This window comes from Benincasa hispida, unplaced genomic scaffold, assembly GCF_009727055.1.
Source record: "Benincasa hispida cultivar B227 unplaced genomic scaffold, ASM972705v1 Contig66, whole genome shotgun sequence".
NCBI lineage: Eukaryota > Viridiplantae > Streptophyta > Magnoliopsida > Cucurbitales > Cucurbitaceae > Benincasa > Benincasa hispida.
The window spans coordinates 592,039-606,444 of record NW_024065007.1 but is presented as its reverse complement, the minus strand read 5'-3'; the positions used below and the strand labels follow the sequence as shown (position 1 = coordinate 606,444).

At 36.2% G+C, this 14,406-nt stretch overlaps 2 non-coding genes across 2 annotated transcripts; both read right to left on the bottom strand.

Annotated features, from left to right (window-relative positions):
• Window positions 1–1,368: 1,368 nt before the first annotated feature.
• Window positions 1,369–1,475, bottom strand: LOC120069903. The gene has a single exon (XR_005479718.1). It is a non-coding gene; the product is annotated as a small nucleolar RNA R71 (small nucleolar RNA).
• A 190-nt stretch (window positions 1,476–1,665) lies between these two features.
• LOC120069904 lies at window positions 1,666–1,772 on the bottom strand. The gene has a single exon (XR_005479719.1). It is a non-coding gene; the product is annotated as a small nucleolar RNA R71 (small nucleolar RNA).
• Between the last annotated feature and the right edge of the window lie 12,634 nt (window positions 1,773–14,406).

Genomic DNA, 14,406 nt, shown 5'->3' with positions numbered 1-14,406 from the left:
CTAACATGACCTGGGAAGTTCATTGCTTGCGATTGTCTTGTTTTATATTGTGCCAAATACGCTTTAGAGCTACTTGAGAGAGAGTCTAAAGAAAGAACCTAATGACTCGAGAGAGCTAGGTTAGAATCTGGACTCGAGAGAGCAAGATTAGAATTGCATAAACATGGGATAGGGACTTAGAGATAAGCTCTGTTTGTCAACCTACATCGCATGCATCCTAGAGATGGGAATGATATTATGTGGTCGCCTTATTTGTATGTGTCATTTCGTCATCGCATAAATAAGAATAGAGGCTTATGTGTAGGTTCTATAGACTTAGCACATATATCACATACGTTCTAGCCTTAGAAGCCGTGGCATTCGCACCGAGAGGTGGTTTACTATTGTATGCATGTTGCATGATCGCATAGCATGAACGCATTCTAAGAAGTGTTAGCCGAACTTTTCTCAACCCATTCATCGCATACCATCGCATTTCCTATTTATTAACTCTTTTTGAACTCCGCCGCATTTGTTTATTTTTTATGAACGGAAACAACAATCCCAACACTTTATTTATTTATCCGGTTACCACAAAGTTTCATAAAAATTAGCAACGCAACCTGTTTTCTCAAGTCCCTGAGTTCGACCCTGAACATACTAGGAAACTCAGTGGAATTTACACCTGGATTCCGCTGAGGAAACTTGAGTGCACAACGCAAGTTCATCAATGCATATCATCCACATTTCCACTTCAAATAAAATAATGCATCAGGTTTTTAGCGCCGTTGCCGGGGACTTGGCAAAATAGTGTGCTAACGGTAGTTTTTCTGATTTCTTTGCAGACTCTCAATCTCTGGCGAATTACGACCCGGAGATTGAAAGGACATTCAGAAGAAGACTAAGAGACAACTGCCAACAACAAGACAGAAAACTCCAAGAATGGCGGAACAACCGACAGAAAGCGCCGCAAATGTGAATAATATAATGGCCAATCCCATTCCTCTGGTGAATGATCGCAATAGACCCATTTGGAACTATGTGTCATCTAACCTCTACGATTTCTCTCCAGGATTCATGAGGCCGACATTAGATGGATCGAAGTTTGAAATGAAGTCAGTAATGTTGCAAATGATCCAGGCTACTGGGCAATTTGTAGGAAGGCGTGGCGAAGGCCCGCATTCCCACCTCTGGAGCTTCATAGAAATCTATAACACTTTTGTATTTCCGAATATCTCAACTGAGGAAGTTTGACTAATTCTGTTTCCATTTTCTTTATGTGATCAGGCGAGGAAATGAGCATATTCTCTCGAACCGGGAGAGATAACTTCGTGGGAACAGGTGGTGGAAAAGTTTATGAAGAAGTATTTTCCACCAATCGAGAATGCTAGGAGAAGAAAATTAATAACAAATTTTGAACAAGAAGATGACGAATCGCTCAGCGATGCCTGGGCGAGGTTCAAGTGGCTGGTAAGAGACTGTCCACATAATGGCTTACCAGACTGCCTACAAATGGAGATTTTCTACCAAGGATTGAATCCCTTTTCGCAGACCGCTGCCAATGCAGCAACCGCTGGTGATCAGGCGAGGAAATGAGCATATTCTCTCGAACCGGGAGAGATAACTTCGTGGGAACAGGTGGTGGAAAAGTTTATGAAGAAGTATTTTCCACCAATTGAGAATGCTAGGAGAAGGAAATTAATAACAAATTTTGAACAAGAAGATGATGAATCGCTCAACGATGCCTGAGCGAGGTTCAAGTGGCTAGTAAGAGACTGTCCACATAATGGCTTACCAGACTGCTTACAAATGGAGATTTTCTACCAAGGATTGAATCCCTCTTCGCAGACCGCTGCCAATATGGCAACCGCTGGTGGTCTGCTCGACAAAACATATGAGAAGGAAAAGAGTATACTTGAAATTCTCTTTTTCCCGATTGCGTTGTTTTGTGATGCTTCTATGATGGTAGGTATAGTTCACCGCATTTTCTAAGTAATCAATGCAAGACATTCTTTTCTTTTATTAGCTTCTTCAAATTTTGAAAGTCTTTAAGTTTTATTTTGCGCAAACCTGTGTTCAAACATTTATCGTATTCTTGTAATTCTGTTTTTAGCTTTGCGGTGAGAACGCTGCCAACTGCTAAGTTTGGGGGTGGCAGCAGTCTCGGAGAATTTCATTCATTATATTGCGATCATTTGAAAAAAAAAAAGTTGAAGTGAGATTTTGAGAATAATAACTCCACTGTCAACGTAATGGGGAAACCCATGTTGATAAGAGTTAAGCTGTGAAAGACACTTGCTCGAAGTTGGATGTCCACATGACACACGTAGGGGCAAGCCAAAACGAACGCAAGTCGTTAGGATTAGCACATAAGCGCAACTCTTCTGTCCGACGCAAGCCAAAACAAACGAGACAAGAGTTGAGTTGAATATGGAATGCAATTGAAGTTGGATGTCCGCATAACACACGTAGGGGTAAGCCAAAAGAAGGGCGTAACCAGGTTCAACGTCGCATATGAATAGTTCATCGCAAAGTGTTGAAGTATTTTTGAATGAACGCATTCTTAAAAGCTAAACACAAAATTGTGGTGAATGAAGAAAATTTTTTTGAGTAAAGGCTTGCCAGATTTAAACTTAGAAGAGATCTTTTTGAAGAAGCAGCCAAAGTGGAGGAGAGCATTGCGGTGATAGTCAGAGGTGTGTGTAAATTATATTCTGAGAAGCTGGTCATCGCAAAGGAAAACATGAAGGTGAGTTAGAATTTCTTGAGTATAACGCATGCTTGAGGACAAGCATGATTTTAATTTTGGGGGTGAGATGACATGCAGAAATGCATATCATCTTAGTTCTTTTACTTAGAATTATAAAGGTTGTTAGGTAGAATATGTGACAATCATGTTAGGAATTCACAAGAAAAAGAGTTTGCGTCGATCAGCATGATGAATCTCAGCTAACCCGTTACTTTGCGTTAATTATGTGCTCAATATTCTATTTTTATAGCCAATGTAGGAAATGAACGCAAATGCGAAAACTAGACCACCATATAGACGACCGCATGCGGAGAAACTCTCCATCACAAGGCAAACACATTAGATCAACGCATGGGTGTTGTGGTGATCAGTCGCATGCGTCCATCGCATGGGGATTGCGCTCGTCAGGCAATTGCGGTCATCATGTAGAGTTGCGGTATTAAGCGAATGCGGCCGTTGAATGATATCGGCTACGCGACAATGCAAACTAATGGGATCAACGCAAGGTAGGTGGAATGAACGTATCAACACATCTATCTCAAGAAAATCCAAAGCTGAAGCTGACATTTCACCTACCACGCTGTTAGTGGCAAAGGTTCAAAAAAGGACTAACGCGCCGAATGTCAGACTCAGAGCAGTCCAATTAATGCTGTTAGTGACCCAAGCTCTATAAATAGAAGCCGACGAGCTGAAATTCAAGTAATCTGGGGGTGGATCCTTGTGAACCGGGGACTTTCTTCGCGATCCAAACAAAATGCGTGAGAAGATGCATGGGAGTTATTTACCTCCTTCATCCATTTCGAGTGACGATCGGAGCTAGATCTTGAGAGAGTTAGTTCCTCCGCCCATCCATGGCACCACCGACAGCCTTGACGCACATCCGCTGGAAGCAAAGCTTTGCTTCCAGCCGGTCATTTCTTTTTCCTTTCTTTTTCTATATTGTATTGTCTGACATTTTGTGATTAAGGAATTAATACAACTTGTTTTCATGCACTTCTCTGTTTCCTTCAACTGCATCTCCATCTTCTTGCTTAGCATCTTTACTTTCATTGCAACACTTAGTGGGAGTGCTTGGGTATTGCTTACTTAGTCATGTGGATTAGAAATATGAAGCATGTAGTAACCCACCGAGAGGTGTGCGTTGCGTGAGTGTGTGAATAATCTTATTTGCTTAATGTGAAACTGCTGCAACGCCTGTCTAGAGGCTAACACATTGCTTGTCTATGAGTAAAGTCAGCAATAATCAACTGCCCGGCGGGGTAAGTGGTTGGATGCATTAAGGAATGTATGTATTGTTCACTAGGGATAGTAACAACCTTGCTCAACCAACTTCATGTGATTGTCTTGTAGTATGTATGCTTCAGTCATCCATTAGGGATATTCGGGAGGGTAGTCTAAAAACAAGATCTAGGCTTGGGAAGGTCAGGTCAGAATCTCGGCTAGGGAGAGTCAGATTAGAACGCATAACACAAGAGATAGGAGCTTAAGAATAGGCACTGTTTGCTATTAACCCATCGCATGCATCCTAGAGATAGGATACGATTGAGTGCGGTCACCGCAACATTATATGCATTTTGCATCAACGCATAGGAAAAGAGTAGAGACTTAGGAATGAGTTCTATGGACATTTTGTATTCAACACATGCGTCCAAGACTTAGGAGCACCACATTTGCATTGGAAAATGATTTGCTGTGCATGAGTGTAGCATGATCGCATTGGCTTGCGTTGACTAGGGTTGCCCTCGTAGTCACTCTTAAGGGTTGCAATAAAATCATCTCCGCATTTTATCTATTTTCCCACACATTTATTTCATGTCAAGGTTTGTCGCATCTCTATCTTTCATGCATATTCTCATTGCATTGTCTGTTAGATAGAAGTAGGAGTAGGATTAACGTAGTAGCATGTCCTTCATTCTTTTATTTAAACCGCCGCATGCACATCACACAAACACATAGCTACAAGTCCCTGTGTTCGACCTTGGATTACCCGAGAAACTTGCGTTCGCATTATACTTGGCGTGAGCACAAGAAAACTTGTGGCAGGACGCATGGTCATCACATATATTCATTAACGCATTATCAGTCTAATGCATGACCATTAACGCATGACTATCAATGCATATCTTAGAAACATGCATTGCATAATGCATCCACTGGATTTTTGGTTGTCGAGTAAAATTGACTTCCAATTTCCCGCCATCAACTAGACCACGAAAATAGTCACTTTTCTTTATAACGACCGTTTACTGTTAAAACTGACTATTTCATTTATTATATAAACTAGGTTAAATCGATCTTAATCATGAGCTAGCTAAGAACTCTTGTTTGTTTGGGATTATCCTGCAAACGGTGAGAGTAGTTCAACAACGCTGCTCAATAAGTTTACCATTTTGGGGATAAGACCGAATGAATAGCTGGGGACAAAGCCTTGTAAGATGGAATTCACTCCTACCCTATTTAGGGTTAGCAGATAGGTTGTTCTCTTAAGTACTAACTCCAGGTCTTGAACAAATGGGGCCTCGCCTTCTCATGATAGAGAAAGGATTTGATTCATAGAGATTATGAATCAGAATTGTTCATTAGAGGATCAGTAGGAACTTAAGGAACAAGATGTAGTCATAGAGGTAAAATGGTATTTTTGACCTAGCTGTGATTACGAACAACCTGTGAAGGATCGACTTACTGATTATAGTTATTAACGTGGACATAATATATCTACAGGAGGGAGTTAACTATGGGATAATAGTGGAAGTGTCCCATTAATTAACGAATGGGGGTTAGATCGAAACTAATGAGTTTAGAACGATTAATCTCGAATCGTTGGAGCCCATGATCTATAGGTCGCGAGGTCCTCCTACTAGCTCATAAATAGATAAGCTTTAGGATAACTTGAGAAATTAATTTGAAACATTCAAATTAAACAGAACAGAGAATATTTATTTAAACATGATTTAAATATATGAAGATGATTATTGTGCAAAAATTAATTTATAATTTGATATTAAATTAATTAATTAATTTTAAATTAATTTATGAAATTTAATTAAAGAAAATCATTCTTTTGTATTAAAATAGTTTTAAAATCATTTTTTGTTTTAAAAGAAAATGGAAAAATGATTTTGCATGGTTGCAATAAATGGGGATTCAATTTTCTCCATTACCTTCATCTTCATGCTCACACAAAAGCCATTATTTTCTCTACATTGATTCTCCAAGCATGAGCTGCAAGCCACGCACTCCAACTCTTTGCATGTTCATCTACTATATATAAAGAAAATTGGAGTCGTTGGAGAAAGGTGAATGCAGAATTTTGAGAGAAAAAATTTTCTTTGAAGAAGAAACTGTCTTTTTCAATCGGTTGCTGTGAGATCTTCTTACTTCTTCACATTTTCAAGCTATTCTTGAGTCCCATAACTCTGCCTAAAGCTCCAAAAGGATAGTAGGGAGGGCTTTGGGGGTGGTTCACGGTGATATCAAGTGAAGACAACAGCTGTACAAACGTTTTCTTGGAGAGTTCTTTAAAGGTATGTTTTGAAAACCCATTTTTTTTAAAGAAGAACGTGCTTTAGTTTTTTCCAAAATGAGTAAATTAGAATACTTATGGATCCTTGATACTTATGATGCATGTTGTTTAACTCTTTCAGTATGTTTGCTGTAAATTCATGTTTTCAATCTAAATAGAATTTGGACGATCCGCTTCCGCTCATGGATCTCTTTAAAAATGAGTTCCTTCACCTCTGACATCAGGTGTATTGTATTGCCCATAAAGCTTATTCAATCTCTTTAAAATTGTGCTGAATTGTTTTCTTAATAAAGCAAGCAAGTCAGTAAGATTCTCTTCACTTCACTTCCCCTGGTTTGAGTTGTGGTCTTCATTCACATAAGATTGTAAAGCTAACTCTTTATCTTTCTCCGTTTGTTTATCAAAAGTCAATTCAAAAGTACGAAGAGACCAAAACAATTCATCAACTGTCATAGTGGCTATATCATGTACTTCTTCAATGGCAATCACTTTCATGTCAAAATGTTTCAGTAGAGAAGGAAAACTCTTTCTAACTAATTTTTCTTTTGAAATTTTCTCACCAAAGGCAAAAGATTGATTTGCAATGTCTAGAATACGTACATTAAAGTCAGCTATTGTTTCATCCTCCATCATTTTTAAAGATTCAAACTTCAAAGTTAGAATCTACAGTCTCGACATCTTCACTTTGGATGTACCCTTATGAGCAACTTCCAAAATTTTCCAAGCTTTTTTAACTGAAACGCACGTATTGATAAGCCGAAATATATTTTTATCAACCCCATTGAAAATTGAGTTTAAAGTGCGAGAATTTCCTAGGGAAGCCTCATCCTCTACTTCAGTCTAGTCCTTCTCAAGTTTATGTGAAACTTTGCCATCCTCATTAGTGATTATTGAATGAGTCCACCTATTTACAACAACTTTCTAGGTCTTATTGTCAATTGATTTTAGAAAAGTAGACATTCTGGCTTTCCAATATGAGTAATTTGTTCTATCAGGAACTGGAGATCTAGTAGTAGATCCACCTTCTCTGATTGGTTCCATTGCAGACTATTAACTGAAATATTACAATTGAACCCGCTCTAATACCAATTGAAAAACGTACAACCAGTCAACTGTATATATATGATGATGGACACAATGATGCTAACAAAAGTAATAACACAAAATAAACAAACAGAGAAAAGAGATAACACACAATAAGTTAACCTAGTTCAGTATAGCTTGCCTACATCTGAAGGACACAATGCCTAAATTAAAGAGAAGCTCAACGTAATCCAGAAGATTTACAAGAAAAACTACTTAACTAATAGAACCACTAACATGTATTACAGTAAACCATATATAGGAAAACCGTTTAGACTCCTCCTAAACTTGTTGTCACCTATCTCATGGTTTTTTCTCTGCTCAGGCTTTATTGATCTTTGATAAGCTCGAAACTTATGTCGTTATTAAGCTTCGAACTTGATGAAAAGAAAATTTGTATATACCGAACTACTTCTATTACTATTGAAACACAACAACAGTGGTAAGTCCAAGTCAATCTACATGGAAGTGTGACTTGTTTCGTTAAGTTAATTTCTTAACTAGAGCGGTAAATGAGGGGTTTTGGTGTGAAAAAGATAAATGCATGAAATCAAAATAAAAGGAGTAAATGTAATCTAGGATAGGAGTCTATCTAATTTCTCGAGCAAGAGAGAGTTTCCTATGCAATTTCTTACATTAGGCATCAATTAATTACACTGAATCTATTAACCCCTCAACCTATTAGAAAATCTAATAGCCTAATTATACAAATTCGATATTAAACCAAATTAGCCCTAATTCAATTTATAACTCCTCCTTGTTAGCAACATACAAATTAAAATTAAATTGCATTACGAAAAGGTTTAATTGTTGAGACATACTACAAGCCGAAAAATCCATATCTTATAGCATGATATATTTGGAAAAGATTATATTGGGGCATACATGCATTTGGTTAGAAAAAGTCTAGACTTTACACATGTGATCCTAATATACGCAACTAAATCAATCAATATATGCATAGGTTATGATGATTTTGCAAACAAAAATTTCAATAAACTAATTTGTCAGATCAATTTATAAAAATGACATTAAGATTCAATAAAAACATCCCTAAGAGTTCACAACAATTCAGTTAATTTAACTAGAAATCCTTCAAGAAATTAAACATAGGGCTCTTACTCAAGAAAATTAGATAGAAGTTGTGATAATGGGCAGAAATGCAAGATATTATAGCGCAAATAAGTAAAACAATGAAGGAATGCGACAGTAAAAATATACAAAATCATGTCGAAAAGCGGTAAACTGAGAATATTGCGATCGCATGCGCTCATCGCATGAAAGCAACTAATTTACTTATTTTGTGCAGGAAAAATGCGTTAGCGTAAGTAAAATTGCGATCCAAGGAATTCGGCGTCCCCGCGCATTGAAAGATTGCGATCACAAGAAGTTGCTCAAGAAGGTGGCCGTATAAACACGGCGCGTCAAGGTGAAAGCATAATAAATCATGATGGGACAGAAAGCTGATGACGGTCGAATCCGAATTTAGTCGACAAGCCATTAATGACACACTGTAGCATGTACACTCAACTTTTCGATGACCATTAATCGGCACATCAGAGCAGAAGATTTAATGACCGCCCATCATTGCAATCATTAGAGAGAAAAGCTTTTTCACCTTGAGCTCTATAAATACTAAAGGCCACCATCATTAAAGGGGTTCACGATATAGAAGTTAGATCATATACAAATTTGATAGCCATTAGTCTGTAGTTATTCATATACTTAGAAGGCAGAGGCGAGCGAAGAGAAGAAGACGCCGAGAGGACATTCCTGGACCTGTCTCTTATACACATCTAGATGTGTATAAGAGACAGTTCCTGGACAGCTCGAAAGATTGCCAGGAAGCGCTACAAACAGAGAGAGGGCTAACACTTGCGAAAGCAAGGATATTCATCTGGGCAGAGTTGGAGTGAAAAGACAGTGTAAAAGCTGTCTCTTATACACATCTAGATGTGTATAAGAGACAGGTACGCGGTCACCTTGTGTATGTGTGCATCATTCATCATTGCATAGACAAGAATAGAGGCTTAGACATAAGTCCTATCGACATTACCGTATGTGTTCTAGAAATAGAAACTGTCATTTGCATTGAAAGATGACATGCTGTTGTGTGTGTGTAGCATGATCGCATAACTTGAACGCAATCTTAGGAAGTGTGAGCTAAATCCCTTCTCAACCCATTCATCTCATACTCATTGTAATTCTTGATTTCATCGACTCTTCACTCGAACCCATCGCATAGGATTTATATTTAAACAAAACAACAACCAACTTATTTGTTTTTGCCACCGCAAAGGAATCAATTTTACTGTCGCATAGTAACTCAGTAGTCTCTGTGGTTGACCATGGACTTACCAGGAAACCTAGTGAGATTTATACTTGGGTTTTACTAGGAAAACTTGCATATGCAACACATAACTCATCACCGCAAACATACGTCATAATCGCATCACATTTACAACGCATCAAGTTTTTGGCACCGTTGCCGAGGAATACGACAGCTCATATTGTGCTAACAGTAACCTTTGGATTTTCCTTGCTGCTTTCGACCTCTGTGCACTGCCATTCCTTTGGTTAGGAAAGAAGTAGGTGTCGTATGAGTGAAGGACAAGTTCCTGAGTCCAACTACGACCCACAGATCGAAAGAATGTTCCGAAGAAGACGAAGAAACAACTGCCGACAACAATAAGAGAGAAATCCCAATATGGCGGAACAATCGGAAGACAGAGCAGGAAACGCAAACAACATCATGGCAAACCCCATTCTTCTGGCGAACGACCGCAATAGACCCATTTGGGACTATGCATCACCCAACCTCTATGATTTTTCCCCAGGAATCGTGAGGTGAGCTTTGGACGGATCGAGGTTTGAGATGAAGTCGGTTATATTACAGATGATTCAGATGGTCGGACAGTTTGATAGAAGGCGTGGCAAGGATCCGCACGCCCATCTCCGGAGTTTCATCAAAATCTGTAACACTTTTGTGTTCTCAAACATCTCAGCTGAAGAAGTTTGACTAACGTTGTTTCTATTTTCTCTATGCGACCAAGTAAGGAAACAGGCTTATTATCTCGAACAAGGGGAGATAACGTCATGGGAACAAGTAGTAGAGAAGTTCATGAAGAAATACTTCCCCTTTACCGAGAACGCAAGAAGGAGGAAGTTGATCACAAATTTTGAACAAGAAATTAACGAATCGCTCAACGATGCCTGGGCGAGGTTTAAGAGACTGGTGCGAGATTGTCTGTACAATGGCTTACTTGACTATCTCCAGATAGTAATTGATTTCTATATTTTGCAAATGAATTGTTTTCTGAACTTTAAGTTCACATTGATCTGTATGGGGATCTAAATGAGATAATAACGATGCATTCCATGTAATTTATTTTTCCAACTACTTAATTCCTCCCTCTAATATTGGAAAATGTGTCTCACTAATATGACAATCAACAAATCATGCAGTAAATACATCACTTGTCAGGGACTTAGGATATTTAATAATTGATGGGGAATCATATCCAACATATATTCCTAACCTCATTTGAGGATCCATCTTAGTGCGTAGTGGTGGAGCAATTGGAACATATACTGAACATTAAAAAATTTTCAGATGAGAAATATTTGGCTCATGACCATAAGTTAATTGTAATGACGAGTACTTATGATAAGCTACTGGCCTGATGCGTACAAGTGATGCTGCATACAAAATTGCATGTCCCCATACAGACGAAGGAAGCTTAGCTCTCATAAGTATTGGTCTCGCAATTAATTGCAAACGTTTTATAAATGAATTTGCTAAACCATTTTGTGTATGAACATGAGCTACAGGATGTTCAACACTTATCCCAATTGACATACAATAATTATCAAAATTTTGGGATGTAAATTCACCAGTATTATCAAGACGAATGGTCTTAATTGTATAATCAGGAAATTGTGCTCTTAACTTAATTATTTGAGCAAGTAATCTTTCAAATGCAAGATTTCAACTTGATAATAAGCACGCGTGTGACCATCTAGTGGATGCGTCTATTAATACCATAAAATATCTAAATGGTCCACTTGGTGGGTTAATAGGTCCGCATATATCACCATGAATTCGTTTTAAAAATGCAGATGATTCAACCCTTACTTTAGCTGGTGATGGTCTAATTATCAATTTTCCTTGAGAGCAAGCATCACATGATAATTCATTAGATTAAAGAATCTTCTGGCTCTTCAATAGGTGTCCATTTGAATTCTCAATAATTATCCACATCATTATAGATCCTGGATGACCCAGTCGTTCATGCCAAATTATAAATATGTCTGGATTCATGAACTTCAGGTTCATTGTTGCATATGTTTCATTTACTCGTATATGAGTATAATATAGTCCAAAAGATAATGCAGGCAACTCTTCCAATATACGTTTTTCATTTGAGACAGTGGATATGATATATAGATATTTCACATTATTCTTACTATCAGTTACAATATGATAACCATTGCAACGTGTATCTTTAAAACTTAGAAGATTTCTCTTTGATTGACTAAAGAACAATGCATCGTCGATTGTAAATTTTGTTCCTCTAGACAAAATAATATTTGTTTTTCCAAAACCTTCGATCAAGTTTGCAGAACACGATATTGTATTTACAAGCTTTCAACATTGTCAATTTGGAAAAATATTTTTTATTTGTAAGTATTGTATGTGTAGTTGCACTATCCGCCAGACATAGATCTTCTTTGCTCATTTTTGAAACACCTAACATATGATAATGATCAATGTTTCTTCATTAAAAGAAAATAATTACAATAAAAAACAACACTTAAAATATACAAAAGTTACCAAAAAACATGAAGGTAGATAAAAGAAAACAACAACATTAAGTTTAGATATTCTCAAAGTAAAAAAAAAAAAAAAAAATTGATGTGCCATCAACTGTGCCAATCTTCTCTGCAGGAGATTCAAAGAAGTCCGCCATATCCAAATTTGTCATATGAGATGGGTCAAATATATCATTATCCTGGTATGCAAAATTTGCTTCCACATTTTTCTCTTTTGCCTTTAAGGAGACTTGATAGAGGTCAACTGAGTGTTTTGACGTATAACAGGTACGTGACCAATGCCTAGTCATTCCACAACGGAAGTATTTATTTTCAACACTCATTAAACTTTTATCTTGTGGAACTTTTCCTTTGTGATCATCATTTTGTGTGGTTCTTTTGAAATTTAAATGATTAGAACGACCACCACGAAAATAAAACCTTTCTCTTGATATTGCTGCTGCAGGAGCATATTCGAGACATGAAATGTAGAAAATGTCTTTTCTAACATATCAACATCAGTAATTTTTTCTTCGCATAACAACAATTTTGAACAGATTTTAAATAATGCAAAATTGTAATCACTTACTGATTTAAAATCTTGTAGCCTCAAATGTATCCACTCATAACGAGTTTTAGGAAGAATAACAGTCTTTTGATGATCATACAACTCTTTTAAATGTTTACACAAGATACAAGGATCTTCTATTGTAAGATACTCCATTTTCAATTCCTCGTGGATATGATGACGAAGGAAAATCATAGCTTTTTCTTTGTCCTGATTGGATATCATATTTTCTTCTTTAATAGTCTTCCCAAGATTCATAGCATCCAGGTGGATTTCAGCGTCAAGTACCCATGATAAATAATTATTGCCGTTAATATCAAGGGTGACAAATTCTAATTTTGTGAGATTTGTCATAGCAGTACTATCATAAAATATTGTACTTATGTTAGAAATTTAACAGATATGGAATATGTAAAATAATATTAAATTTATTAATCATAATGAAGAGGGAAAAATCGACATACCTTTAGGACCTACCTTTAGCAAGAAAAACGAAAGAAGTTTGTGTTGATAACGTGTTGTAAAATTGGGTAGCACAACAAAACACAGATATGGAAAAATATAATAATAATATATAATATAATAAATAACAAAGGAATATAAAATAAACAACTTAAATAAAATAAAGAAATAAAGAAAATATGAAAATCATAAAATTTTCTCTATTTTTCCCAAAAGTTTGGATTTCTCACCAATCTTCACCATTCTACAAAATGCATAAATGACCATTATTTATAGAAAAATTGACATGTAGGATGTGGCTATTAGAACACTGACCATATTTAAATTTGTGATACATGGAGTAACGTGTTGAAGGATACATGGTCTTTTTTGGGATGGACATCTATATTGTATAATATTTATAATAAAAATAACATATAGCACACGGTTAAATTAATAATCTAACACCAATTGTTAGAAAGTTGAAAATCAAATATTTAAATAAAAATTTTGGTCACACGTTTAGGGTTCCATACAAAACTTGAAACCATTGTAACATGTGGTTTGACTCCAAATCCTAACAATTACATCTCTTATAACTTAGACGTATTGTGACGTTTTAAAAATCAAAGTGAGCATATAGCTTATCTAAGACACATAGACACATAGTACGTGCCCTTGATTAATAAGTTTGATATTCGAATTTTTTAGCATTTTCATATTGAACTTAAAAAAGAAAAAAAAAACTGTGTTTTAGAATGAAATTTCTCGCTACCAATCAACATGGACTTTGTTATTTCTCATATACCTTGTTCCTAGAAAATTTAAAGTTAATATAAGTTTTAAACTTTAGAGATATATTAATTACAAAATTAAAAGTTGTTTATTGATCACATTTGGATTTAACAATGTCTTGGATTTTTTATTCAATTTAATTTGGTCTAGTATCTTGATTTTCATTGACGGAAATTGGGTATTTGATGAAAAATTATGTTTAAAAGTATAAATTTTGAAAGTTGGGGACCAAATTGAAACAAAACTCAAATTGAAATTAAACTCAAAACTTAAGACTAAATGTATAAATTTTGAAAACTATGAATCAATTAGAAAACTAGACCTAAAACTTATGAACTGAAAAGAAAATGTTTTCCTTTTATTTTATGTTCAATTTTTTTAGGAAACAAGTTAGTGAATCCATTTTATATAGAATTGATTTTTTTAATCAAATAGAATTAAACTTTTAATTTTGCT